Genomic DNA, 27,633 nt, shown 5'->3' with positions numbered 1-27,633 from the left:
TGTGGGAAGGATGAAAGAGTAGCGGGCGTGGGGCCAGAATGGGAGAGGCGCGGAAAGGAAACGCAGAGGGCGGCAGGTCGCGGGCAGCAGGGCCGCAGCAGCGGGTCGGGCGCGCGGCCCGAGGGGAGGCGGCGCCGGCGCGGGCAGGCGGCGCGCGGGGAGCGGCGCAGCGTGGCACGGGTGGGCCCGCGCGCCTCCGCGCATGTGCTCTGGGGGCACGGCCGCGGCGCTGCTGCGGGACGGGGCTGCGAGCCCGCACAGCGCCACCCGAAACCGGCCACGGAAATACCCCTCGTGGCGCGCCGCGGGGCCACCGCGGTAGCGAAGCCCCGTCCGCGCCGCACGCTCCCGAAAGCAATGCGGCTGCCCGGCAGGCAGGTCGGCGACAACCCCACGTCCCGACATGCACTGGTAAGCGCAGCATGGCCGCCCGGAAGCTGAGTGCCGGAACACTCCGTCGCCCGGCTTGCCCCGGGGGTGAAACATGGCCGCCCGCAGGCTCCGCGCCCCGGGGCTACAGCTCAACTCCTTTCTGGCCGTGCGGGGACACAGGTGCCGCCCTACACAGGGCCGGGCCGCTGCCACCAGCCCCATTGCCCGCCCTGGGGCTCCTCTAGCCCCGGCCCACAGGTGGAGCGCAGCAGGAACAGGGTGCCACCACCCGACCCGCACAGTGTGTCCTCTCCTCCCCGGGGGTCCTTACAGCCCCCCGCCCAGTGCAAAGGAAGCACAAAACAGCCGTGACGGCGAAGGGGAGGGCAAGTGTTAATCTAGTTAAGTACATAAGTCCCAGAAGCAAGTCAGCTCCAGGGCTCAGGGGCACCCAACACTCCCCCTGCCCCTCATGTTACCGTGTCTCAAAAGAACCCTCGTAAGACTTAGTTGGAAGTTTTAGAAGACAGGCATTCTTTATTGCAGCGCTGGATGCACAGGGCATCATCCCACCTAACGGGCGTGCCAAAAGACAAAGGCACGCTTATTACGTACAATCAAAGAGGTGAATATTCATGTAATTTTTGAGAAGTACACACCTATTTCTAGAGAATCTAGTGCATATGTTAATACATTGCACAAACGTACTAAAATTTGGGGAAGGGTCTTTAAGGGCTGCCATGGGGGTTTTCGGTGGTCTGTGGTGGTCCCTAGTGGTTGCTGGAGAGGTGCCTCTTAGTGTCCTTTCCATGGAGCCTTTTTTCATATAAGGTCTTGGCTTGGCTTATGGCTCTGTCTGTAAAGTTTCACAGCTTTCTTATTTTTGGCTTCCACAGGTGTCTGGTCAGTTATCTGCCCTCCTCAGGATGCACTCATTACAGCTGCAAAAATTACGTCTTTGGATGCATTCTTGTGTGAGGCCCCTTACAGCAGTTAGCATCAACTGCTTCCAGGCACCAGCTACCAGGCATCACTCCACACCTCGGCCATGTTCCTGAAGCCACACTCATTGGTCCAGTGGAGAATAGTCAGTCAGCTCCTGGGCAAAGGGTGGAGGCCACCAAAACCAGGCAGGGTGCAGGACACTAGAAGAAAGGAGAAAAGTGTCAGCTGGCTGGACAGCTGGGGTGTAGTGAGAAAGCATGATGCAGGGAACGGGATGGCAAGAGAAAGATGGGAACAGGGAGCCCAATGGAGATGGAGAGAGGAAGAGAGGCAGCAGAAAGAGGGAGGGGGAGCAGGACAGAGACCAACAAAGGAGGACAGGGAGCAGCATGGAGATGCAGAAAAAACCTGGGACAGGCAGCACAACAAAGAGGCAGGAAAAAAGAATGGGGACAGGGAGCTGGACTAGGAGAAAGACAAAAAGGCTACAAATAACTGAGCAGTGAGAGAGGATGAGCAAGGGTGGATGAAACAACAGGGAGCCAGGATAGCAAATGATGGAGGGAAGTAGTGGGGCAGGAAACAACACAAAACAAACCACACAGCTACATGCTACAGGGCAGAAGGAAGAATTAAGAAATAGAGACAGGGAACTGGAAAAAAAGAGAGCTGGAGAGCAAAAAGAATAGCAATGCATTCAGAAAGAAAGTGGGAATTCTAAAATAGGGTCATTCAGGAGTCAGAGACAGCGAAATGGAAAAGGACAAAAGCAACAGGCTACAGGGTGGAGAGGGAGGAGTTCATGAATAGAGCAGACAGACAGACAGCCAGACATAGACAAAGGCAAAAGATCGCATGGACTACAAGGCAGAGAAGGAAGAATTCAAAAGCCAGGGACAGGGAACTGTAGAGAGAGAGGCAGAAATAAAATCCAAAAAAGTGACAAGCCAAAGGGCAGAGAAGGATGAATTGATAAATAAGGACAGTGGACCAGACAGAGCATGATGGAGGACGGAAAAAAATACAGCAGCCGGCTACAGGGAAGAGGGAGGAATTGAAGAACAGGGAGTGGGAGCCAGACAGAGACATGAAAAAAAATAATTTAAAGTGATAGTCTACAAGACACATAGGAAGGAAATAAGAAATAGCAGCAGGGAGCTGGACAGAGACACATGGAGACAGACAGACAAATAGCATGGGACTATGGGACTGAAAATGTGGAAGTAAAACACAGAGAAAGGGAGCTGGACAGAGAGAGTGGGGCGAGGGACAGACAGGCTACAGGGGGCAAAGGGAAGATTTAAGAACTGGGGACAGGGAGCTGGACAGAGAGAGATGCAGATTGCAGGAAGAAGAGGGAGGAATAAATAGGGACAGGGAGCTGGACAGAGAGTGACAGAGAAAGGCAAAAATAGCAGCAGAGTACAGGGCAGAGAGGAAGACTTTAAAAATGGGGGCTGTGACACATATAGAGAGATGGACCAAAGAAAAAAAGGAACAGGCCAATTTCTGCCAAGGGGGGCAGCGAGCTCCCAGCACCACTCCGTCAGGGACGGCTTGGAGGGATTCTTCCTCATTGCAGGCTCTGAGTGCAAAGGAGGCAGAAAATGTTCATTCATTAATATGTGTCAGTCCCAGGAGCAAGCCTGCTATGGAGCTCAGTGCTTGTACGCTCACCCTTCCCCTGCGACAAGTTGGCAGTTATTACTGGAGCAGCAGATATAGGGAACGAAAATACAGTGGTGGGGAACAGGGCAGAGGAACAGAAAGGGAAAAATAAGATAAGGGAGAAGGACTGAGGAGCAGAGAAAGAAAGGTACATGGAAAAGGACAGTGAGATGGAGAAATCAATTAAAAAAAGGGATGAGGAGCCCTGCAGGGACATGGCAGAAGAAAAACAGGGTCAGGGACCAGAATGGAGTGGCAGATAACAAAAAAAGCCTAAGAGAGAACAGGACAGAGAAATGGGGAAAAGGAGAGAGAAACAGAGAGCACAAGAGGGATAGGGAGCAGGACAGGGAGATGGAGCGGGAAAGGAAAAAGACAGGAGGAAGAACAAAGGGAAAGAGACACAAGGTAAGGAGCAGGACAAAGGGATGGAAGAGGAAAGAAAGAATGATGGGCTGAAGGACAGACATGGAGAAATTATAAAACAGACACAGGGAACATGACAATGACAGAGACAGAAAAATGGGACAGAGACTGGGAACAGAGAGCAGCACTGGCTAGAAAAAAACAACTGACGGGCGATCTATGGTAGCAACAGGCGCCCGAGGTGCAGTACCGACGCTGGGTCGTCGGGCGGCAGCAACACCTTAACGATCCTTCTGTGAGTATAGGGTAGGATGAGAAAAGAATGACAGCTCAGACCAGTTCATAGCAGCCAAAGACGGCAGCTACTTACTGGGAGTACAGGGCTCACATTTCTCTGCCCTGGGAGTAGCAGCAGTGAGTCAACAGATACTGTAGAGAGATTTTTTAAAAACACGGCAACACAGTTCCCACCTTGAAGGCAGGAGGGAACAGAGACTTAAAGCTGCTTTTCCAAGAGGGGCAACTGTGTTTAGAAGGAAACAGCGTGTCTGAGGAGACCAGATGCAAGCGGCTGATCTGGAAATTAGCAATATGCTGCAGACCCTTGGGCTTTGTTGTGCCATCTGCACCTTTCCTCACCTCTGTGCTATCAGTACTGTGCTCTCCTCATCCTACATCCACACAAGGGTTCCTGTGCAAGGCTTGTCATGTCAGTAAGAGACGCTGCACCCTGCCCTCCAGAGTGCAAAGTAATAAGACATAAAGCAGGGAAAGCAGAGGCATGTCGGTATATTAGATGTCCTCAGCAGATGACCACAGAGCCCTGGAGGTTCCATCTTGGCTCAGTACACAATGATCTCAGCAGTTCGTACACAGGGTGAAGTTAACCTGAGAATGAGTGACAGGGTGTAGCAGTTTCTACAACAATCATACTGTCCACACAAAGTAGGAGGTGAGAGAAAGGGGCCTGCTGCGTCCCTTGAAAGGCAGAATTCCTGTAGATTCTGCCAGGGCTGTTTCACTCTTCTGTCTTTGGCAGTTACTTCCCAGAAGTTGGGAGATGGGTATGTTTTCAAGGCCCATACTGCTGCTTACAGAACAAAAGGCACTATGAAGCAGCAATGACAAACAAGGATGGCCTGTCAAGATGGCAGCAATAACATGGAGAGCCTAAAGCATTAGCCAGGCAAGGTTTGCAACTGGCCTTGTGTTGTGGTTTAACCCCAGCAGTCAACCAAGCCCACAACTGCTCACTCACACCTCCCACCCCCATGAGGATGAGGGAGAGAATCAGAAGGGTAAAAGCGAGGAAACCCATGGGTTGAAATAAAAACAGTTCAACAACCACAACCTCTTCTAAGGAAAAGAGAGGGAAAAAAAAATACCAAATAGGAAAACAAAACCCAGAAAAGTGAGACAAATGAAGACAACTGCTCACCACCCCCTGCCCAGGCAGTCCCCGAGCAGCAGCCAGCCCACCAACGTTCCCCCTAGTTTTATTACTGAACATGCATCTCAGGGTCTGGAATGCCCCTTTGATCAGTTGAGGTCGGCTGTCCCAACTCTCTGTGCAGCCCCAGCCTGCTCAGTGGCAGGGCCCGGCAAGGAGAGCAGCCCCGGACACTGTGCGAGCGCTGCTCAGAGGTAACTGAAACACCCCTTTGTCATCAATACTTTCCAGCACAAATCTGCAAGGTACCAGGAGGGAGAGTGGAATGGGAGTGGGGATGGGAGCGGGGTGCAGGGAAGTGGGAGGTGGCTGTCAGAGCTGGGGGAGTGAAGAATGGGCAGATGGGGGCCTGCAGGCAGCACCTTGGGTGTCCAGAAGGGTTATGAGGGGACAAGGCCAAATATGGGGAGGGGAACAGGGGTGGAGGGGGGATGTGGGGAAAAACCTCATGCGGCGGAGCTTTTGGTGTAAAGCATTTGGGAGAGTGGAGAGACACACAAAGGGGGACAGAGGGGAGGAGAGGGACATGAAGAAGGGGGGGATGGACACAGATTTTGGGTAGGTGTAGGTAAAAAGGTGCATGGGGGACATGCATGGGGATGACCTACACCAGGGGGTCCACCCGGGGAAACCTACAGCAGATAACTCACCTGGCATAACCAGCAAGAGATAATCCACCCCCATAACTGACCCACACCAGATAACAAATCCACACCAGATAACCCGCAGCAATGCCCTTCAAACAGCCAGTGTTTCTCCCCTAATGGATTTGTTGGGGTTCTTTTGGCTTATCCATAACATAAAAATTGGGTATTTTTGCTTTTCCAAAATAATCAATTTTTATTTTTTTCAGCTTTTTTCCACAACATAAAAATTAGTGATTTTTGATTTTGTGCATGAAAATGGGGTGGGTTTGGTTTTTTTTTTTTTTTTTTTTGCTTTCCAGACACGCAAATCCAGGCACATTTGCTGTTCCTGGCAGTCCCAGAACCAGCTTTTGGGAATATTTTTGGGCTGTGGCAGTGGCTCCCACTCTGCATGTGCCACCCCACAGCATAAAGACTGTTTGGGGGAAGAGGCCCCAAATCAGGATGGGAAAAGGGGAAAATGGAACAGGGGAAGCTTTTGAAAGCACTTTTATATCTTCACTAGAGAGGTATTTATAGGATGGGTCGAGTTTATAAAACTTTACTATAAAAAAGGTTTTCTGGCATTGTAAAGTATAAAGGTCTGCTATATAAGGCTTTACATATCTATTTACGCACATATAAATATATATGATTTATATATATTATCTATACTTATCTATATGTTTAGATTTATATACACTTTCACATATTTACACTTACATAGATTATTTCTTCACATTTGTATCTACTTACACATATATAGACTTACATATTAACACTTACATAGAACATCTATTTAGACCTACAAATTTTTACACTTCATATTTAGACCTATATATCTACTTACAATTTTATTTACTTTGACTATGTACACTTACTTAGATTACATATAATATCTATTTAAACTTACTAAGTGTAGACAGACTTACACAGGAAGGGTAGACAGCTCTATTCAGCCTTTTTTCTACTTTAAATTTCTTCATATATATAATTTTTTTTGCATTTTAAAGGCCTCTGTTTTAATTTATATATAGATGAGGAGGTTTTTTGTATTTTAAAACCCTATATATCTCTCTAGAATTTGTTTATATTCTAAATTCCTTTATGTAATATAGTAGATATAGGTTTTTAAATCCTTTTTTATATATAAAAGAGTATTATTTTTCAATATATATAAAAATGACAGTTTTTTCTCTATTTCAACCTCTCACACCCATATTTACACTTTTAATTATTTATTAATCCTTCCCCCTGCATTTTCAGGCATTTTGGTCCTGTGACCCTCCTTTTTGAGGGGGACCCCCTCATGATCCCCCATCCCCTGTTCACCTGCTCCTCCACTACATCATCACCCACACTTGGTGAGATTGTGGTGCCCCAAATGACATCATCACCTCTCAGACACCCTCTTTTTATTCACCCCCCAAAAAAGGCACAAACCAAGGGAAAGAGCCCTGACCTGCAGCTCATTACTTGAATAATGCCATTTACATATGTACACACACACAGGAAAAGGGGAGCTCCACTAGAAGAATAAGGGGGGGCAGCCCCCCAAATGGTTGCAGCCCCCACAGTCCCTGTCCTGCAGGCTGCCCCACAGAGTGCAAGTGTGCAAGAGGATGGTGCCAGGTCTCTTGCTCAGGCTCTGCTCCGCGAGGTTCCCCCTTGATTCCCACGCTGGGACAGGCTCCTCAGGGCAACAAACATCCCCGGTCGCTGTTGGCCCCAGGGCCTCTCCCCACCAGACAGCCCTCCCTGCCGCTCCTGTGGGGCACTCGCAGGGGACAGAGCTGGGCGCCTCCTGACACAGGGCTGGCCCCGCCGCTAATGACCAGGAGGCAAACCCGGCTTAGGGGGTATCTATGGAACATCACAAGATGCCTACAACAACGCATATGAAAAACAAAAATCCCAAATTACCTTTCAGCATATTAAAAAATAACAGAAAAAAAGGAGAGGAATTCAGTCAGAATAAGGGATAGGGTAGCAGTTGAGCTAGAGGAGGATTCTAGGTAGACAGGTCAGCTCAAAATACAACACATCCTTTAAAAGCTACAGTGGTTTGAACACTGAAAATCAGTATTAAGACTAATTGATATGATTTTGAACACATTCTTAGCATACAATAAACACTCTTGCTGGAGCTGGAAAACATCTCATCCTTTCATTACAGCGCTGCTGCAGGGAGCGTGAGGTTGCAGGACAAAGTCGCGCTATAATCAGAATGTACAGCTTACAGATCTACCACGACAGCTACAGGCCCTGCACTGCTTGCTGCACATCTTGTTTGGTCAATAAAATCAGAAGTGAAGTGTAAAACTTTAAAGAGTAAAATAAAAAATAAAGAATAAAGAATAAATCTCAGTAATTCACTTTATACTCAGATGTGCATATGTTTACACAGATCCTGTAAAAATACTTATACAGGTATTTTATTTTCCTTTCGTATTATTTTAGCTTGCATAGCTGTGAATTGATACCATTCAATTATCTCCAAAATACACAGTTATAAATTGACTAAGGCTTTTTTGTGTGTTACATAATTAGGAGGGACATCTGGCCAGCTGTTACTGCTCAAGAGTGATGCTACTGAGCTGCCAGGGAAACATGCCATTGCAAGCAAGGCAGAATTAAAGTACTTCAAAGCGCACCATCAAAATATCAGGAAAACCCACCTGTAACATTCAGTTGCCTCTTTTTAAACATTTAGTACAAATACGTAACTGCCTAAATACACCTAATACATCGTATGATACAGCTGTTTGGCAGTTACAGTTTAAACAATGCAAGTCAGTTTGTAAATTATACAATTTTAACTTCTTTTTACAGTTTCATTTATTATAGAAAAAATCAGTGAGATAAGAGATCCCCCATACGTTTTTAGTTTTAAAAAGTGTCCTGGTTCAGCTAGGATAGGGTTGTTTCCCCAGCAGTGGGGAGAGGGTGCTAGCCAGGTTATTCAATACCATGCTGACATCAGGTCCATGCGCCAAGCATGGGAAGAGTTTCCTGTGGGCTTCTGTCCAGAGAAGCACGTGTGGCAGGTTTGCTGTGCCCCTTGCAGTATTTCTCTGTATATCTTCTGTCTTGTTTACTCTTATTACTGTTTACTGTTGTTGTTATTGTTCAGATTGTTATTTATTACACTGTTGTATTAAATTTCTCCTTATCTCAACCCCAGGGCTTGTGCCTCACTTCCAGCCCTGCCCGGTCCAAGGGTGGAGGACGGACAACGGCAACATGGTCTCTGGTCCCGGCAGGGCCTAAACTACCACAGTCTTTTTGGCGCCCAACGTGGGGCATGAGAGGGTTGAAATAAGCTTCAGAAAGGGACAGACCCTGACCGGAAAGTGTTGGAGCAATCTGTTGGGTGCAATTTTTTGCTGTTTGTATTTGTATTGTTTGATAAGAAAATGTTTGCAATGCTGGCCCACTTGCTTGTGTGGTGGGGCTGGATTAATCCTTATATCCACTCTGTGTTCCCAGTGCTGGCGTTTGTTGTCAGTGGAAAATGTCTCAAGGGCTTTGTTTTGTTATGCTGGCTACTGACTGCTTATAATGTGTTTGTATTTCGGGGGGGGGGGGGGGGGGGGGGGGGAGGCCGGTACCTGTTTGCGGCCTGGACTTTTGTTAGGGGTCTCACCCCCTCTATGGGTGAGCCAGGGGAAGAGATCCTCTCGGTTTTTGAGAGTTTTAGCTATCCTTGGACCATCTAGGCCAGTGATTGTGGCACAATGCCTTCTGAATGCCTGCCTGATTTTGGTTTTGGCCAGGCGGCATTTCTCTAACAATAGCAGTGCCCGGAAACCTGCCCCGAAGTCAGATAATAGTGAGTGGCAAAGGGTGTGGGAAGAGATGGGCAAGCACCTGAGTCAGTGGTCACCCCCAACACTTTGGAATTTCACTCCCGAACAAATGCAGAGCCCTGATAAACTGGTGGAGTGCTTAAAAAAGGTGTGTTGCCAACCTGACAAAACCCAGGAGACACAACTCACTGCGATGTGCTGGGGACTTGCCCATGCCTACCATGTCCTTTTTAACACTACTCACTGCCCTCAAGAGGTAGAAAGGGCTGCAGGATCTGAAAGTTAATTTACTGATACAGCAGCTGGGCCAGGGGGACAGGCAGAGTCAGTATCAGACGCCTCCACCAGCACAGCGACTGAGCCAGAGAGCCAGCCAGTGCCAGTATCAGTCACCTCGACACAGAAAACAAAATATACCAGAGAGTCAGTTCACAAAGTGGGGGATGGGGATGAGCCAGGCCCAGCACGGGAACAAGAGGAAGGGCCAGTGATGATCATCCGATCTCTATTCCCAACTGAGTTGCGAGATGTGTGGAGAGATTTCGGCCGCCTGGGAGGCGAGCAGATTTGCACCTGGCTGCTCCAATGCTGGGACAATGGAGCCAGTGCTTTTGAAATGGAGGGGAGAGAGGCCAAGCAGCTGGGATCTTTGGCCAAGGACGCTGGCATTGATAGGGAAATAGGGAAACAGACTCAAACCCTCAGCCTTTGGAGGCGACTCCTGCTCAGTGTAAGGGAGAGGCACCCCTGCAAGGATGATATCCTATGTCAGCTAGGCAAATGGACCAACATTGAGAAGGGCATTCAGAATCTCAGGGAACTGGCTGTGTTTGAGATGATTTATGGTGATCTGAATGATGAGCAGTCACCCATGGACCCAGATCAGGCCCCTTGCACACACCTGATGTGGCAAAAGCTCCTGAAGAGCGCACCAGAAGCACACTCGAAGGCATTGGCAATAGTGTCCTGGTGGACAGACACCCAGACTCTAACAGTGGATGGAGTGGTTGGCAAGCTCCGGCAATATGAGGGAAATCTCCCTTCATCTCAACATTCCCTGGTCTCAGCTGTGGAGGAACTGTCTCAGAGGATCCAAAAAATGGAAGAGGACATGTCCTACGTTCCACCTGCACGGGCCAATGTCTCAGCCATTAGAAGTAAACGTTTCCCCACTCAAGAGAAAGGCAGCAGAAGGCACACACCACGGGGCACCCTGTGGTTTTTCCTCCGTGACCATGGAGAAAACATGAGGAGGTGGGATGGACAGCCCACTGCCGCCCTAGCTGCACAAGTAGAGCAGCTGAAAGGGAAGACCATCACGAAAGGGGAGTCCTCCAAGAAGAGCGCAGCTCCAGTGTCCAGTCAGAAATCCCCCAGACAGAATAGAATGGTGAACGTTATGTTTGACCCTCTTGAGGGGACCAGTGAATCATTCTTTCAAGAAGTGAGTGAAGCTGAGCAGGATTAGAGGGGCCCTGCCTCCAGCCAGGTGGAGGAAAGGGATAATCGGATTTACTGGACAGTGTGGATCCGATGGCCTGGCACGTCAGACCCACAAGAGTATAAGGCTTTGGTGGACACTGGCGCTCAGTGCACCCTGATGCCATCGAGCTACAGTGGGGCTGAATCCATTTGCATCTCCGGAGTGACAGGGGGATCCCAACAGCTGACGCTACTGGAAGCTGAAGTGAGCCTGACTGGGAAGGACTGGCATAAGCACCCCATTGTGACTGGCCCAGATGCCCCGTGCATCCTGGGCATAGACTATCTCAGGAGAGGGTACTTCAAAGACCCAAAAGGGTACCAGTGGGCTTTTGGTGTAGCTGCCCTGGAGGAGGTTGAACAGTTGTCCACCTTACCCGGCCTCTCAGAGGATCCCTCAGTAGTGAGGCGGCTTAAGGTTGAGGAGCAGCGAGTGCCGATTGCTACCAGGACGGTGCACCGGCGGCAGTACCGCACCAGCCGAGATTCCCTGGTCCCCATCCATCAGCTGATCCGCCAACTAGAAAGCCAGAAGGTGACCAGCAAAACCCATTCACCCTTCAACAGCCCTATATGGCCAGTGAGAAAGACTAATGGCGAATGGAGGCTAACTGTACTACCGTGGCCTGAATGAAGTTACACCAGCAATGAGAGCTGCAGTGCCGGACATGCTAGAGCTCCAGTATGAACTGGAGTCGAAGGCAGCCAAGTGGTACGCCACGACTGACATTGCTAATGCATTCTTCTCCATTCCGATAGCACCAGAGTGCAGGCCACAGTTTGCGTTCACTTGGAGAGGCATCCAGTACACCTTGAATCGATTGCCCCAGGGGTGGAACCACAGCTCCACCATTTGCCATGGACTGGTCCATACTGCACTGGAGAAAGGTGGGGCCCCAGAACACCTGCAGTACATTGACAACATCATTGTATGGGGGAACACAGCCGAGAAGGTCTTTGAAAAAGGAAAGAAGATAATTGAAATCCTCCTGAAGGCCGGCTTTGCCATTAAGCAAAAGAAAGTCAAGGGGCCTGCAAAGGAAATTCCATTCCTCGGAATAAAATGGCAAGATGGGCGTCGCCACATCCCAATGGAGATGATAAACAAGATCACAGCCATGGCCCCACCGACCTCTAAAAAGGAGACTCAGTCTTTCCTGGGCGCTGTGGGGTTCTGGAGGATGCACATCCCGAACTACAGCCTGATTGTGAGTCCTCTCTACCACGTAACCTGTAAGAAGAATACTTTTGAATGGGGCCCTGAGCAACAACAATCCTTTGAACAGATTAAACGGGAAATTGCCCAAGCAGTAGCCCTTGGGCCAGTCCAGGAAGGGCAGGAGGTTAAGAACATGCTCTACACCGCAGCTGGGGGGAATGGCCCTACCTGGAGCCTCTGGCAGAGAGCACCTGGGGAAACCTGAGGCCGACCTCTAGGCTTTTGGAGCCGGGGATACAAAGGCTCTGAAGCTAATTATACACCAACTGAGAAGGAGATACTGGCAGCGTACAAAGGAGTTTGGGCTGCCTCAGAAGTGGTCGGCACTGAAACACAGCTCCTCCTGGCACCCCGACTGCCGGTGCTGGGGTGGATGTTCAAAGGAAAGGCCTCCTCCACACATCATGCAAAAGAGGCCACGTGGAGTAAATGGGCAGCGTTGATAACACAACGGGCTCGAATAGGGAACCCCAGCCGCCCTGGGATATTAGAGGTGATCACTAACTGGCCAGAGAGCAAAGACTCTGGGATGTCACCAGAGCAGGAGGTGACATGTGCTAAGGAGGCCCCACCATATAACAAGCTGCCGGATGAGGAGAAGCGATATGCCCTGTTCACTGATGGGTCTTGTTGCATTGTGGGAAAACATCGACGGTGGAAGGCTGCTGTATGGAGTCCCACATGACGGGTCACTGAAGCTGCTGAGGGACAGGGTGAATTGAGCCAGTTCACAGATGTGAAAGCCATCCAGCTTGCTTTGCATATTGCTGAGCGGGAAAAGTGGCCGAGGCTCTACCTTGTGGGCAGTGGCAAATACCCTGTGGAAATGGTTGCAGCAATGGAAGCAGAGCAACTGGCAACGTAAGGGTAAAACCATCTGGGCTGCTGAAGTATGGCAGGATACTGCAGCCCAGGTGGAAAACCTCGCTGTGAAGGTGCGCCATATGGATGCCCATGTACCCAAGAGTCGGGCCACTGATGAACATCAACACAACCAGTGGGCAGACCAAGCTGCTAAGATTAGAGTGGCTCAGGTGGACTTGGACTGGCAGCGCAAAGGTGAACTGTTCATAGCCCAGTGGGCCCATGAGACCTCGGGCCACCAAGGTAGAGATGCAACATACAGGTGGGCTCGAGATCGAGGGGTGGGCCTCACCATTGACACCATTGCAGAGATCATCCACGGATGTGAGACGTGTGCTGCAGTCAAACAAGCCAAGCAGGTGAAGACTCAGCGGAATGAAGAGCGATGGCTGAAATATAGATATGGAGAGGCCTGGCAGATCGACTACATCACACTGCCACAGACCCGCCACAGGAAGCGCCACATGCTCACAATGGTGGAAGTAACCACTGGATGGCTGGAAACTTACCCAACGCCCCACGCCACCACCCGAAACACCATCCTGGGCCTTGAAACCCAAGTCCTGTGGCGACACGGCACCCCAGAGAGAATTGAGTCAGACAACGGGACCCACTTCCAAAAAAACCTCATAGATGCCTGGGCAGAAGAACATGGCATCGAGTGGGTCTACCATATCCCCTACCACGCACCAGCCTCTGGAAAGGTCGAGCGCTACAGTGGACTGTTAAAAACCACACTGAAAGCAATGGGAGGTGGAACCTTCAAAAACTGGGACGTGCATCTGGCAAAGGCCAGCTGATAGTCAACACAAGAGGATCTGCCAGTCGAGCTGGCCCGGCTCAGTTGAAACCTCCACGTGCTGTAGATGGGGATAAAGTCCCTGTGGTGCGCATGAGGAATATATTGGGGAAAAAATGGTCTGGTTTAGTCCTGCACCAGGCAAAGATAAAGGCAAACCCATCCACGGGATTGCTTTTGCTCAAGGGCCTGGGTATACCTGGTGGGTGATGCAGGGCAATGGAGAGGTCCGACACATACCACAGGGGGACTTGTCTCTGGGTGAGAACATGCCATGAATTATGCTGTGCCTTTGTTAATGGTTGTTCTGTTATTGTTAACTGCTAAATGGCAGCTGGACATGACAGAGATGATATAGAATAAAGGGGTGGATTATGTCCTGGTTCAGCTAGGATAGGGTTGTTTCCCCAGCAGTGGGGAGAGGGTGCTAGCCAGGTTATTCAATACCATGCTGACATCAGGTCCATGCGCCAAGCATGGGAAGAGTTTCCTGTGGGCTTTTGTCCGGGGAAGTACGCGCAGCGGATTTGCTGTGTCCCTTGCAGTATTTCTCTGTATATCTTTTGTCTTGTTTACTGTTATTACTGTTTATTGTTGTTGTTATTGCTATTGTTGTTGTTCAGATTGTTATTTGTTGCACTGTTGTATTAAATTTTTCCTTATTTCAACCCCAAGGTTTGTGCCTCACTTCCAGCCCTGCCTGGTCCGAGGGTGGGAGAGGGACAACGGCAACGTGGTCTCTGGTCCCGGCAGGGCCTAAACCACCACAAAAAGAAAAATACATTCAAAGGCCCAGTGCCACAATAAGACTTCCTAGAAGGACTGACAGATTTGCTAATGCTTCTGGACATACTGAAGCGTGCAGAAGAACATGTTTTTATGATATCTCAACTGTTACAATGGAGAACCTGAAGACCAGTGATGACATTAACCTTTGGAAGACATGCTGTGCTTGGGTCTTGGGAAGGAAATTGACTTTTTCTTATATTTATAGAGAGTGAAAACTCTTGTTGTTGATGACTTCTACTGCCAAGTACATCATCTCTGAAGATCCTCTCTGATGGAAAGTTCATAAGATGCAACTTCTTTAAATGTGATTTCCATTCTGGAAAATCTTTTTCCAACTGAAGTCAAAATTACACACTGTAGGTTAAGGAAAAAGGACACGATTGAAGCTGTAACTCACCATAAACACATCAGGAGTCACCACCGCTAGCTACAAGGCTGCTAATGCTTCCATGTAAAAGCCTGGAAAACAGACAGAATTGTCACCAATTTGTCCATGTTTCTTCTTTGACCTTGATTGCTTTTAGTACATATGCTAGTAGCTCAGTAAGGTTTTTAAGCACTACTCTGAGATACTTAAAAAACTTACTGACTGAAAAAGCATTCATGTTTTATCATGAAAACAAAGTCTGTTTCTTCTGAATATCCAAACTCTTACAAACAGTTTCTTTCCTCTTTTAGTACAAAATTATTTTCACAGTATCATTTAACAGTAAGCACACAAAACAGAATATTATGCTTTCAGGAAGAAAAAGTAAAGAGAGGGAAGTATACTTTGCATAGGTGTAACATGCTCCAGAACAGACCTTATTTCATTTTTACTATTTGTTTTAAAATATTTCATAGAAAAACTACAGAGAGTTGGCATATTCTTAAAGACCCTCCTACAACTTCCTTAGGAAAAATAGACACACACATCACAGATGTACCTTGTACTTGCAGAACACTATAGATTCTTTCCATCAGTCTTGCACTTTCACAGCAGAACAAAGAGCAACCATACTGAAATGGTGGCAGTTGACAATCTGCTGAGAGAAGGGAAAACACCCATTAACATAAAGCTACGTAGGAATCTAAAGCTTCCCTTTTTTGTGAAGGTTTGTGAAGACTACAACCAAGTGGAGGAAAAAGTATTTTGCATCATCTTTGGTACAGCTGTTGATGCAGGCCATTAGAGCTTTTGAGTTTACATCATCATGCCTTTTTTTGACTTATTGGCAGCTTTAATTTCAGTACAACCACTTTCATAGACACATGCTGGTAAGGGACACAGATACCTACACATATTTTCTCAAGCCTGTGTATAGCCAAGATTTCCTTACCCTCTATGTCCCAAGTTGAATATTTTTCTTAAAGAGTACAGCAACCCATCTGTCCTTGTTAAGTACCTCTTTGCAAAAATGATTTTTTTCAGGCTGTTTCTCCAAACCATCAAGATCTTTTAAGAACTGCAGTTGTGCCACCGAGTCTGCTTAGGGTCCCTCATAGCTTTAGCCTATCATTAGATTTAACAGGCATACGCTCTAGTCCATCTTCCAACAGCAAATATACCCACCACTCTCAGACCAGAGCACCATGCCGGATGTCCGCACACACCTTACTGTTTTGATGAGGAGCCACAGAACATCCCTGCAAGCACAGCTGCACATGCCAGATCAGTTTCACCTACATTGATTTCAGTGAATGTAGTTTTTGAAGCTTTGAACTGAAAACCGTCTCTTGACACTTTGCCACAGAAGTGATCCATAACAAGGACTCTACAAGAGCCCAGTAACAAACTACAAACCCAAAGCAGGACCAGCTTCACAACTATTTAGACCAGAAATAAACGAATAAAAAAAAAAAAAAATATCAGCTTCATCACATGCACAGGAAAGCACTAGACATAGAAAAGGGTCAGCATTCCCAGCCCTAACAGAAAACAGGCATTCTCCTTTCATTCCTAAACTAACCTGTTAGGGCTAAATATCACCACACTACTGTGGCAATATTGAGAGTCGGGAACAACAGCCCTGCCACTGGATGTGATATTAACTGATGCCATTTACGTAGCAGGACACACAAACAGAGGGACATGTTTTGTCACACACGACCCTGAATTCTGAAAATTTCTGTTTACCAAAAACAGCCATTTGGAACATCGTGCCAAACAACATCTGGCAATAAAACTTTGATGTGTCTGACACACACAACTTCTTGCTTCCTGTTATCATTGTTCTTCCTTCAGTAATTCTACTTGTAGCCAAGTTATTCACTACTGGTTCAAGCATTTACCTTCTTGGTATTACCAGCACATTTACACAGGCAAATAACTAAACTGATCTTCTAAAATTGTCCAGATGACAATTACAGCCATGAAAGAGTAAAAGAAAAGGAGTGGGCAGGCAGCAAGAGCTCTGTAGGCTTGCACCATTCAACAATACGCTTTTTTTGGTGGTGGGTTGGTTGGTTTTTTTTAAGAAAACACCCACCCACACCCACCATACCACCACCACCCCTCAAAAAGAAAAAAAAAACCACCACACCAAAAAACCCTATGACCTTGTAACTTTTTTTTTCCTTTTGGAGTTCATCCCCATCTCAGCATACGGTCTTGTCATAGCATCAAGTGCAGCTGATCCATATCCCAATGGCATTTGCATGTGAAGAATACATGTTCAGAAATAGTCCAGATCTGTAAGACTGGTGTAATTTTTGTGTTTTAATAATCATAACTCAATTTTATTGACTGACACATCTGTGGGAAAACTAATTAACTCTGAAATGTAGCATCTCTTGGGGGGACAAAAGGTGTTAGAGACTGAAAAAAAATTATTCAGAGCTCCCATCCATGATGGAGCAGTGGGGAAATTAATGAAAGAGAAGAAAAAACAGCAGTGACATTAAGTGAAATTTAGTTGACCATGTACTTAAAAGACTCTCCAAGTCTACACCTCAATCCTAGGAATGACTAGTCCTTTTTTGGAAGGACAAACTTTAACTAAAGTCCTAGATTGAAGGCTCCACCGAACAGAATGTGGATTAAGCCACAGAACAACATGCCATCAACACTCTTACAAAATTCAAATATAAATCAACTTTGAACATCACTTTCCATCATGTTTCATTCATTACGTTTCTCCTGGTGTCTAGGTGCACAAAAATTAACTCTACTGTCACCACATACTACTAAAAATTTAGTTATGCTTATGAAAATAAAAGGCTAATTCCAACTTGCTCATAAAATTAGTATGAATAAACAGAAAAAAAACACTTGACCTTAAAGAAGGTAACAGGCAGCCCTTAATTTATCACAGATGAAAGTTTATTCTTTTACCTGAAAGAAAAATGTTCATAACTACCAAGGGACCAATTTAGGATAACAGCAATTTTTCATCAGCTTTTCTGCACTGGCAGCAAATTTGCCTATTCTGTGGGTTTGATGTGGACTGTAGTGCCCTTGAACTTGGAAAGGTTTCTCCCTGCTCCCCAAGCCCCGTAACTATGATTACCTGAGCAGCAAGTGGAATAATCCATGCAGGATTTCACATGGAACAGAAGATGACACTGAGAAAAGGCAAAAAAAAAATAGCCTGTTTGTCATATCCAGCCAATAGTGAAAAGCCAGGGGATGATTCTGACAGAAGGGCTGTGCAAAGCCAGGCCAGGCCGGGCACTGCAAGAGCTCTGATCAGCCAGTTTCTCACCCCTTTGCCAGGTACCTAGGAGATGATGACACCTCGCCCACACCCCCTTGCAGCAGGGCTGCCCCAGGAGAGCCAGGAGACCCCCACCTCTCATGCCCAGAACGGGACAGGGAAGAACCCTCTATGAGACACAAGGCATGAATTTAATCCCCAAGGCAAAAGACAACTTGCCTCCCTGCTGCTGGGAGCTCCTGGCTGGTGCCAGCCCTGCCTGCACCTGGCCATTCTTCAGCCACACCAGGGGTACGTGCCCACCAATGGATGCTCCAGCAGACACCCCAGCTAAATTCAGTAAATTCAGCTCCTGCTCATTACAGCTGCAGGTAATTTGGGTATGGTTAATGCATGCTCCAGACAAGGAATACCCCCTCTCATTCCAACTCCTGCTTGCTGCAGCTCTGGCTAATTGAAATCCCAGCTCTGCACTGAAGCTCCCATGTTTTTCAGCTCCTTCTTCCAAACTCCAGCTATTTGCAAGAGTGGGCTTTTGCAAAGTCGTAAATCAACTACTGTCATAACAAGTATGACTATTAAATGTCATAGCTGCACACTGTATTAATTAGCTTGTTATGATTAATTACTTAATAACTGCTAAGCAGTGTACAAAGAAGAGCTGGACTGAAAACAAGTGTCTGAAAAGCACCCTTCCCCCCAGAAAGCACCTCAGATGTGGAGTTCAGCTTGGTGCATGCCAGCCTCCCGAACTCTGGGGTCTCACACAACCAGACCCGTCACCTCCAGGGAGGCTCCACACACACTGGTTGCCCCATGCTTTCCCCTGCAGCCCGCAACACCCTCCTACCCCCCTGTACAAACAGCCAAACTGGCTTCTGCTTTTGGCCCCCAAGCCAGCTCCCTTAGTGTCCATTTCCAAGCCCAAGAACCCAGCTGCTGAGCCTGTTCTCAAGTCCCAAAAATGCAGCACTTGAAATCTGTTACCAAGACCAAAACCACATGACTTAGGCCCATCTGTCAGGTCCCGAAAACACACCAATCCAGGTGTTTGAGCCACAAAATCAGCCCCATGAGCCTGTTCTCAAGCCCCAGGAACAGAGGACCTGGTCTCCATTTTGGGCCCCAAACCAGCTTACCCTGTATGCTTCCTGACCCTCTCTGCAGTCCTCATGTGCACTGTGGAGGGATGGGGGGAGTGTAGTCATCCTACAGCCCTGCACCCCACGGCGCCACATAAAGTTTTGGGGAGAGCTTGGGAACTGCACAGGGCCTGGCCCCACACCTCTGCAGGGCAGCACCAGCCCTAGCAAGGCATCACTGTATGATTGCTGTTTCAGGCTTTATTTCTCTGGCATCACCCGCACCGCAGGCCCACACCCCAAACCCCCAGGCCGAAGCAGCCCCACGAGGAGCAGGGCACAGCCCGCCAGGAACCCCCGGGCAGAGCAGCCGGGACCCTTCCCCGCCGTGCGGACACCGGGATCCGTCCGGCGCCGCAGGAGCCCCGCGGGCGGCCGCTGCCCGACCCGCGCCAGGAGCGGCAGAGGCTGCCCGGCCCCAGCGAGGAGCAGCCGGCGGCGGGATGGGGCTGCCCCTGCTCCCCGCGGCCGGACACGGGCTCGGCCCCACACCCACCCCCGACGAACCCCCGGACCGCGTTCGGCCCGGGGCCGCTCCTGCCCTCAGCCGCCCCAGGAGAGCAGAGCCGGGACCTGCTCACGGAGGCTCCGACCGGGGGGGGTCCCACAATCCAAGACCCGCCGAGCCCGCAGCCCCTCACCCACCCCGGCGCAGCTCCCCCGCCAACCGGCCCGGGGCCGAACGGAACTCGGCGACCCGGCCCGGCCACTCAGCCCAGGGCCGCAGCTGCGTCCAGCCCCCTGGAGCCAGAGGGCTTTCCTAGCTCAGGGCAGGTTCACTTTCCTCCAGGCACAGCACATCACCCTGATGTCAGAGCCACCAGGGAGCATCTCAGCATTGCTCCTGGCACCTGTAGTGCTGGGGCCTGAATAATAGCTCCTGAAACAAAGTTGACCTCTAGATGAGCCTCACAACCAAACGTTATCCATTATTAGTATCTGCTAATTAGTAAAATCCATATTACCATTAGTATTTATTAGTTAGTATCTGATCAGTCATGAAATACTTACGCTCACTAATGAAAGATGTAGCTTAAACAAAATATAATCAGTAGTGAGGATGAAACATGATGAGAATATGTATCCAACTTCCCTTGTTCAGCATTGTTCAAGGCCAAGAACCCAAGTGTTTGGCCTTGTTAGAAACTCCTTTGGTTCTCCCCGCCAAGTCCTGGCCAGGCTTTGGGTAGAATCCAACAGGAGGATGAAACTAGATGTTTCCGCTCAAAGAAAAGTACCAGTCATTCTGACTTGCTGATTTTTGGTATATAAGGCTGGACACTCTTGCTGCATCTTGGGACGCCTCATCTATGGAAGGACGCATCGTGTAGGACTTCCCACTTGCAGGGAAAGGCTCTCCAAATCCTCGCTGCAGATGTCCTGGGTTGTGATGGGGCCTATGAATGGCATGTTCATTCCTGTACTTCAGTCTGTTGCCTAGATCATCTTTTTCAACAAGTTTTCTCCAGTCCCCTGTCCTGGATCTTATCCACAGGGTTCTGTTTCTTCTTTTGAAACACATAAACCTGATACTTTAACTGAAGTTAGCAGTTCTTGTATTCATGCAACATTTCTCAACATTCTCTTCTTTTTCATAGAATCATAGAATGGTTTGGGTTGGAAGAGACCTTAAAGATCACCTAGTTCCAAACCCCCCTGCCATGGGCAGGGACACCTTCCACTAGACCAGCTCTGTCCAACCTGGCCTTGAATACTTACAGGGAGGGGGCAGCCACAGCCTCTCTGGGAAACCTGTTCCAGTGCCTCACCACCCTCACAGTAAAGGATTTCTTCCTTATATCTAATATAAGTGTATACTATTTCAGTTTAAAGCCATTACCCCTCATCCTATCACTACATGCCCTTGTAGAAAGCCCCTCCCCATCTTTCCTGTAGCCCACTTTACGTGCTGGAATGCTTCTATAAAGTCTCCCTGAAGCCTTCTCCAGGCTGAACAACCCCAACTCTCAGTCTGTCCTCATAAGGGAGGTGCTCCAGGCCCCTGATCATCTTTGTGGCCTCCTCTGGATGCACTCAAGCAGGTCCATGTCCTTCTGTTGGGGGCCCCAGAGCTGGACATAGTACTGCAGGTGGGGTCTCATGAGAGTAAAGGGGGAGAACCACCTCCCTTGACCTGTTGGTCATGCTTCTTTTGATGCAGCCCAGGATACGGTTGCCTTTCTGGGCTGCAAACCCACATTGCTGGGTTGTGTTGAACTTATCAACCAGCACCCCCAAGTCTTTCTCCACAGGGCTGCTCTCAATCCACCCATCACCCAGCCTGTATTTGTGCTGGGATTGCCTCGACCCATGTGCAGGACCTTGCACTTGGCCTTGTTGAACTTCATGAGGTTTGCACAGGCCCACCTCTCCAGCCTGTCCAGGTCCCTCTGAATGGCATATCCCTTCCCTCCAGCATGTCGACCGCACCACACAGCTTGGTGTCATCAGCAGACATGCTGAGGGTGCACTCAATCCCACTGTCTGTGTCTCCAACAAAGATGTTAAACAGTGCTGGCCCCAACACTAACCCCTGAGAAACACCACTCATCACTGCTCTCCCCTTGGACATCAAGCTGTTACCTCAACTCTGGAGTGCGACCATCCAGCCAATTCCTTATCCATGGGAGGGAATGTCCGGTGAGTGCTCTGAAGCAGGGGGGCAGCTGTGCTGTGCTCTGGTGGCATCTGGAGCTGCTCTATCATCTTTCTAAATCCTTCTGCCAGCCCAGGACCACTGAGAATGGAAAAAAGCACCTTCTGTCTGTCAGTGCTCAAACAAGGGAAAGAATTTCACTTTCCAGTTTCTCTCTGCACATCTGCTCCCTCACAGCAGTATCAAATAAAGCACAGGAAAAAACCTAACCATCTTGCCAAAGTACACAAAGCACACCTGACAAGCACAGATATAAAAGCATCACCTCAGGAAATCAAGATGAAAGAACTTGGTCCTTTCCTTTCAACCCGCGTTTCCGCAGCTCGTTGCCCCCCCACCAACCCAGCTTGCCTTTGCTCAGTGGCACTTCCCCCCCTCATCTCATGCCAGGCATGGCATCTCCTTATTATATACTCTTATGGCATCCCCTGTTGACCCTTGCTCAGGCTTGTGACAAAGCCTGTTCCGCTCCTCCCTACTCCTCCTGCAGGTGCAGAATGCCACAGCACAGGAGGTACCTGCCCTTTCTCTTGCATCTGTTAAGGAATCCCCTGAAGTCTGCTTTTTGCCTTGTCCATGTCCTATTTTAAGGTGTGTTATGAAGATACTGATACCTGAGGCAGTTGGGCTGCTAGAGCTACCCCACAGCAGCAGCAGTCTGCTTCATAAATGGAGGAAAACATGTTCTAGTTGAACATCAAGTGACATGGCTTAAACTAATCCCTTTTACCGTGCCACTGGAAGGTGCCTCAATCATGTACAATGATCAGACAATAGTAAGCAAAGGAGGAAGCTTTAGTACCTTGCTGTCACTGGCAGTATACCTCCTTCTAATAAAGCCACAATTCTATTCCAGTTTGCAGTCTTCAACAGTTAAATGGAAATGCTGGGCAACAGAGTTCAGATTGCAAATCTAGTCTTCTCTTCTCTGAACTTTTTCTTCCTCGCTTTACCTCTTTATAGTATTTGTCTTTTGCTTTGACTCCCTGGCTGCATCTTGGCATTTGGTAGCTAGAGCACAGGGCAGTGTGCTCTTAATGAAGTTCATCACAGATACATCTGTACTGCAAAGGACAACTTAACCCACACATCAATGTGCCAAACACGTTTAATTCACACAAAAGAGGGACTACTGTGTCACTGTGTACAGCTCTACCAAAGGCCTGTGATGACATCTGAAATTAAGAGATCAGGTAGACAGCATGTATGTTACCTAGCCTCTCAGAGCGATGGGCCAAGTCCAGAGAACATGAAATAAGCCAGAATTGTGTCTCAAACTTGGGTATCTCACTCCTGTCTCCACACCTCAGCACCAGGCATGGCTTTCAGGAGCATTGGCACTTGTTGAAGCCTGTGACTGGCAGTTCCAGAAGGATTTGATTCATTTCTCAGTACTGCAAATATCAAAATATATTCTGAAGTGTCCCAGCCTAAGTACAGAAGGCCTACCTCACATTGCCAAGTCTTGGGCAAAGAAGTTTCCATTTATAAAGAGCTATTTTCACTGCACACACTTGTTAGATACCATTCCTGCCACCCTGCCCTTGTTCCTACAAGGCCATTAACTCTCTCCTGGCTCCCTGACAGCTGCCTGCCTGTGCACATGTTCAACCCAAGGGCTGGGCAGGTCCTGCCTTGCCAACTGCTGGTGCAGATGCCTTTAACTCAGCACTGCCATCCCTTCCTACCCCCTACTAGCTCTCAGTAGGTGCACACAGGAGAACTATGGTGCAATTACGATACCCTCATATGTTTACAACTCCCTGAGCCTGTAATACCTCCTCTGTCTGGTACGAGACAGGGCTGTGAACAGCCAACAAACCTCTCATGTTGGGCAGTTTCCCTGCAGCTGGGCTGGGAATTCACACACTGCAAACCCTGTGGTGGAGCTAGGCAGGTCTGTTCAGTCTGCTCTGCAGGCACTGCTGCCTTCATTCACCTCCAGAAGCCACCTGGTACTTCCTTCTCTCACAGGAGGTCCCTTTTGCCTCCTCCTTGTTATTACCCCTCATCTCTCTAGCCAGGTGCCTGTCCAACTAGCCAAGGCCCTCACCTCAGCTGAAGGATTTTTTGAGATGCTAACTCCTTCCCACAGCCCTTGCACAGTGCTTCACTGTGTAGGCTATTTCCAACACCGATTTTTGGTAGTGGCTGCTGAACTGAATGAAGGCATTTTAACTCCTGGAATGGAATTACCTGGATCAGAGACATCCTAACTAGTAACGCCTTCAGCACTTCAAAATGTTCACATGAAAAGCGCTCCAAGATTCCAAGTTTTTATCACTACTGTCATCACATAGTTACAGTCCACCTGAGACAGAGCAGACATCTTCCTGTGTCAGTCCCTGGACATGGCATACATGGGTGCCATGACTGCTTAAAAAAACCAGCCTTTCTCCAGGGTTGCACTGGATGTCAGGCTGTTTACTCCAGTCTGAGCTCTGCAGACAAGTCCTGCACATCCACACTGTGCCTACAACAGGGTGCACAGGCTGGTGCCATGCTTTCCTTGTGCTCTTGGCCACAAGCCTCTCTGTAGAGTCACTCACTCAAGAACAAATTGCAAGCAGCTAACAAGCACTGGGGCAGTTAACAGCTCTCCGCCAAGGAGGCACAGTCTCTGCTAACAAAGTCACACCAACAGGGCACAGTTCTGCACAGGCCAGGCAAGTGGTTCAAGGAAATGAGCCAATATGATGAGTATCAAACCTGTTAACTACAGGGTCTTAACCCGGGCTGGGATCTGTAAAAACTGAAGAAGAGTTGTGTCACTTAGATGGCTACTAGCACAAACACTCATTGCAAGCAGCTGTTTTTGAGCCCGTGTGCTTTCAGTGGGAGCCAGGCATTCACTTCATGCTAGGCTAACTCTTGCCCTGCCTGAAGGCTTCCTGCCCTACCTGCTCCCAGAGAGAAACTGGCCCAGGACCCCGCAGGCTGGTCCTTAACATACAGAAAGGCCCACCAACTTGCCATCAAGGCATAAACCTGGGGAGACACACAATGCTCTGCCACTGTCCCAGCAGTGGAGAAACTCTGCCAGCTCCTGAGCATCCACATACATCCCTGGAGCTGAGAGATCACCTATAACCCCACGGGACAAGCTACCTCAGCTGCTTGACTGCAGAGAGTGACTTCCTCCCATGCCAGGGAGCACATATGCCTCTTACCTCATGCCTGTAACTCCAACAGGCAAAACAGCCCCTTTCAGGCCACCTGCTTCAGCCCCAGTGCTCTTCTAGCAGACCCCTCCTCTGCCTCCCCACCCAGTCCCCTTTGAAACACAACACACAGGGCTTGAGGAACAACAACTCTCTCTGAGAGCAAAGATTAACAGCTTCTCAGTAGGACAGGAGAGGGTGATACCCTCTAACACACCTTGATTGAGAGAAGCCAGGCTAAAGGGTTTCCAAGGGCAGCCTAAGAAACTCGGCACACAAAGCAGTAAGATGTACTGTCCAAAAAGAAAATTTATTCCATAGGCCTTCAAGAAATACACTACACCACTGACCCCCAGGAACACACTATGCAACAATGAAAACAAAGTACACTTGTTTCCAAAGAGCTTCAACAGGTGGATCACCTTTCTTTACTGTTTTCTTTCTTGTTCAAGCTGTTCAGCTTTACCACTGTGCAGAAAGTATCTGCCTAGATTTAAACGGACAACCAGAAACAGTCATACCACCTAGAGAGAAGTTCACAGTACAAATATACCACATTAGGAGCTAAAGCATTGGTTACATAGTCACAACCACACACTAAACAAGGGCTTTCCAACACAAAAGGCCTAGAACATATATACATTAACACAAAAGCACAAGGGCCACTGTAACCCTGCAAAAACCTCCCCATACCAACATATGCACATTTAAGAAATTATCTGCCAAAAAATGCTGAACTGAGCCATTTGCCAGAGTTATGAGACACAGCACATAACACAATAAGGCACGTGAGGTGCACGAGTACTAAAGCAGACAACACCTTCCCTCTCCCCCGCCAGGATCTTTCAGACTGCATATCTGCCATCTCTCCACACAAAATCTACCTGGCCAAAAAAGTTTTCAAGCGGCCTGAAGCACCGCACACCAAAGCGACCAGGCAGAGACCCGGATTTGTCAGGTGCTTAGGTCGAATCCCGACTGTTGTCCCAACCGCGGCCCAGGAACAAGCGGACGCCCTCCCACGCGTTACTACCTTTTAATCAAAATCAGGGACAGCCGCAGAGAGCGGATGCCGAAACTGCGCTGGGACCCGTCGCCCCACGGCCCGGGCTCACCTGCAGGCAGCCTCCGGCCCGCGGCCGCAGCGGCGCTACTCGGGCACGGCGAGGCCTCCGGCCGTCCCAGGGGCTGACGCCCAGCGCTGCCCTGTGCCGAGGGGGCGGCTGCCGACGGCCCGACCGCGGCCGCCTCCCGCCGCCGCCCCGGCGCTCCCAGCCCGGCCCCGAGGAAGCTCCGTGAGCCGCAGCCGCGAGGGGCGGGCCCCCGAGACGGGACGGGCCCCCGAGACGGGGCGGCCGAGAGACGCCTCACGACCCGGCGCCCCCAGGCAGCGGGGCTCCGCGCCGCCGAGCCCCCCGCGCGCGGGGCGCCCCTGCAACGGCGGCGCGAGGACCGCCCGCGCCCAGCGGCGGGGCACGAGCGCCCCCTGCTGTCCCCGGCCAGCGCGCTTGCCACCGCCCAGCCCGTGCGGGGACCCGCCGCGCCGGAACGGAGGGATTCCCACGGCCAGCGGTTGGGCCTGTGCATCTTCCGAGCACTGCCCGTTTGCGAAGCAACTGTACGTCTTCCTTAAGCTCACATTTTAGACAAATAAACTTCCAGTGCATCACAGCCGCTTTGTCCTGTCCCACTCCCTACAGCAGCCCAGATTCTTCGGCCTGCGCTCTATTTGTTGTCCCATGATGCTAACGGGACTGAGACAGAAGAAGTCATCATGAGGACAAAGCCACTTTCTTGCAGCTGAGCTGCTTGCCTGGATGCTCCACTGGCAAATGATGATTTCCCCACTGAACCTTTTCTCAAATATTTTCCTATTTCTGCAGGCCCCACACACTTCGGTTCATTTCATTTCCAGGCTGTATGCACAGGACTGATGATTTCCAGAAATAGTAGCAGGAGTAGACTCAGTCCAGTCTAAACATTCTCTGAACTAAAGCAAACTGTCTTGAATTGATAGCTGTACTTTAAACAGCACCTCAGAAACAGAAGTTACACTGTCATTAAAAAAAGGGAAAACAAGGCATTCAGGCTGAGGGCGTTGAAGTGTGCAGGAGGTAGTGGAAGGTTGGAAAGAAACAGGAAAGATGATTAGACTGTGCTCAGTATTGTAAAGTGTGCTATTATTTTTAATTCTGAGGTCAGTAGAAAATAGATTCTGACATCCATTTTTTGTGTGCTGTGTGAGTTCTCAGCGTTCCTATGCACCATCTTAGCTTTGTGTCATGTCAGCTTTGCTTTGCTTTGGTAGCTGAGAAATCCAGTTCTAACTGCACTCCCCCCAACCTCATTGCTCTCTAGCAAACCAAGCTCTAACAGTGCCTTTTTTTCCCCCTTTTCTTTTTCTCTTTTTATTTTTCTTTTTGGTGTGTGCATGTGCAGGGAAAAGCCCGTACATCTGCCGCTAGAGAACACACCTCGGGAGGAAAGAGAGATGACAAAGGTTTCTGAGAGAGGACAGAGCTGAGTAGCCATCCGCCCGAGCTGCATAGACCGCAACGCCTTTCCTCAACTCCCACATCAGAGCAGAGATGCGGATGAGCCCTGAGGTGAGAAAAGAGGGCAAGAGCAGCAGCAGAGTGAGAGAGAAAAT

At 49.1% G+C, this 27,633-nt stretch overlaps 1 long non-coding RNA gene across 1 annotated transcript; it reads right to left on the bottom strand.

Annotated features, from left to right (window-relative positions):
- Positions 1-930: 930 nt before the first annotated feature.
- On the bottom strand, positions 931-26,371 carry LOC141959716 (uncharacterized). The gene is made up of 4 exons (XR_012633487.1): positions 26,099-26,371; positions 15,316-15,411; positions 14,787-14,848; positions 931-1,517 (listed from the first exon to the last, which is right to left on the bottom strand). It is a non-coding gene; the product is annotated as an uncharacterized LOC141959716 (long non-coding RNA).
- Positions 26,372-27,633: the final 1,262 nt, after the last annotated feature.

The sequence above is a fragment of the Athene noctua genome, chromosome 4 (assembly GCF_965140245.1).
Source record: "Athene noctua chromosome 4, bAthNoc1.hap1.1, whole genome shotgun sequence".
NCBI lineage: Eukaryota > Metazoa > Chordata > Aves > Strigiformes > Strigidae > Athene > Athene noctua.
Note: the sequence above shows the minus strand (reverse complement) of the source record. Positions and strands in the feature narration are given on the sequence as shown.